The sequence below is a fragment of the Halichoerus grypus genome, chromosome 15 (genome assembly GCF_964656455.1).
Source record: "Halichoerus grypus chromosome 15, mHalGry1.hap1.1, whole genome shotgun sequence".
In the NCBI taxonomy this organism is placed as follows: Eukaryota; Metazoa; Chordata; class Mammalia; order Carnivora; family Phocidae; genus Halichoerus; species Halichoerus grypus.
In genome coordinates, this window is record NC_135726.1 from 53,978,667 (window position 1) to 53,981,090 (window position 2,424).

Here is a 2,424-nt window from a genome sequence, read left to right on the forward strand (position 1 = left end):
GACAGCCTAGGAGAAGTAGGATCAGCAGTCACCATCAACCAAATACTGGAAGTTAAAGAATACCGTTATTATGTGTCTGGTGAGGGCAAGTATAGGAGATGCAGAGAATCGCTGCTGTGTTAACCTCCATCTGGCCAGAAAAAAACTTTCCCAATCCAGGGAAACAAAATGTCTTGGGTCCAGTTACATTAGCAGGTGCTACTTTTACCTTTTCTAATGTCAAGTTGCCAGCCAGAGAGTTCCACTTTGAAAAAGAAGTGATGTTTTGCCAAATAAACCAAGTCTTTATTTCCAAGATGAATTACTCACATGGCAGAGAGGTTTTTCCCTGTTACTTATCCATTTTATTAATCTTCTTTTGAGTTTTCCTCACCTGAAGCCGTGGATAGGACTTCAGTGAGTTCTCTTTAGCTTCAGGTTTGAAGATAACCGTGGCCCCACTGTGAATCATGGAGACTGTGAAATCCACACCAATGAGTGTGTACAAGAAGTAGGCAGGGATAGGCAAGATGGTAATGGTGATGAGGATGATGAGCAAGACCTTAGCCCATGATGGATAAATTCGGATCACCTCATTTGACTGTAGAGAAAGGGAACGTTTAGAATACCCAGGTTCTCTGAAATGGAAGGCTACAAAGGTTGGGGGTAAGACATGAACCAAGGCCAGAGACTAGGTAACTGAATCCCTAAGGGAATCAGGGAATAAGGTGACAGAGTCCTAGAGGCCAGAGGAGATTGAAAAGTCCTCAACCACTCCCTAGGGTAGGGGATTCTGGGGTCTTAGAGGAAGGCTCACAATGCTTGAGTCCCAGGCCAAGTAGGTGATGGTCTTCAGAAACAGATGAAGCAGGGTGCTTACAAACAGGACTAGCAGCACAAATGGAGACAGAAAACACCACAGCCAACGATAGATGGGAGAGATGGGGCGGCCCAACATGATAATCAAGTCTGCAAGGAACCTGGGAGGAAGGGCCACAAGACTTTGGGGGGGCCTGTTCAGGCCTTACCCAGCCTTGGGGAGGGGTCAATCCAAACTCAGCCTGGGAGACAAAGCTTCACATTTCTTAAACCTTTCTGTTCACCTCCACAACCAGTTTTCTTGCCTCTAATTCATCACCTTTCAGTCTGATTTCTGTCCCAGCCCCAGGATCTTAAAAAAAAAAAAATTTCTCTCCTCCATCACCCTCAGGATAAAAGCCAATATATCCAGTCTCTAAATGTAGTTTCTTCATGCCCATATATCCAGGTTTCTTTGGTGCACCTTCTTAACTCCAACATATGTGCACATTGGGTTTCTTTTTTGCCTAGAATGCCCTTCTTTCTTTCTTTCCCTTGACAAACTCCCCTTCCTCTGTCTAGATTCTGTTCAAGCATCCTCTCCTTGCCTTCTTTAGATAACCATCTGTGTTCCCAGAGTGCCCTCAGCTGCCTCTATCATAGGCTTACTATCCTGCCCCCAAATCTACCTTTGTATGTCTTCTTCTTTCAACTCTGAGAGCAGAAACTCAATGTAATTTATCCCAGTATCCTCAGTGCTCACAAGGCCTGCCTGGTCCTTGGGCACACTCTGGGCAATATGTGAGAGTGAGTGTATGATCAGCAAACTGATGCCAAGAGCCACCATCACCTAGAAACACTGCCACATTTAGATTACACACTGTTTCTCAAATGCTAGTGTGCAAACAATTTACTTGGGGTTCTTATTAAAATGCAGATATGGATTCAAAGGTCTGGGGTACAGCCTGAGGGTCTGCATTTCTAATAAACTCCCAGGTGATGCCAATGCTACTATTCCAGAGCCCACTTTGAGAAGCAAGGAATTACATGCCCACGCCTAAAAGCAGGGCTCAGGAGCCACTAGGACTTGATATGGACTGTCCACCACTTTTCCATTCTACACCTGTTTTCTCCAGGAGTCAGCCCGTGCCTTCTCCTTCCCACCTCCCTGGGGGCTCTCCAAAAGCCCTGGGTCAGAGGCCTAACAGTGAGAGCAGGAGGGCCAATACTCCCTAGGGGACCTCACTGTGTGGGTGCATGACTGCAGATTCTGGGCTTGGGGCATCACCTCCTGGCTCCATAGATCCAGGCCATGGCTATGTTCTCCAAGATGACAATGAAGAAGATGGGCAGAGATACCCAGTAATCATCCAGCAGGTTCACATAGTAGCTACCCGAAGGCGTCACGAAAATGAGGCTGCCCAGGAACATAGGCACACAGATGCCCACTGAGGGAAAACATGAGATTGGGATCAAGGTCAGAATTCAAACTAGGTTGTGTAAGAATCCCAGTAGGGTTAAGCTAAACAATGGTCCTAGGTGGGAGTGGGGACATAGGTTAGAGTACCTGTGAGCAGATTTGTATATTTCCTGAGGGAAGAGAAAGTGTCCTGGAGAGGGGTAACAATGCCCTGCATGATCCCCATC

The 2,424-nt window shown here is 46.6% G+C and overlaps 1 non-coding gene across 1 annotated transcript; it reads right to left on the reverse strand.

The window, feature by feature from the left end:
- Window positions 1-263: 263 nt before the first annotated feature.
- LOC118520291 (uncharacterized) lies at window positions 264-2,096 on the reverse strand. The gene is made up of 2 exons (XR_013444422.1): window positions 2,066-2,096; window positions 264-580 (listed from the first exon to the last, which is right to left on the reverse strand). It is a non-coding gene; the product is annotated as an uncharacterized LOC118520291 (transcript).
- Between the last annotated feature and the right edge of the window lie 328 nt (window positions 2,097-2,424).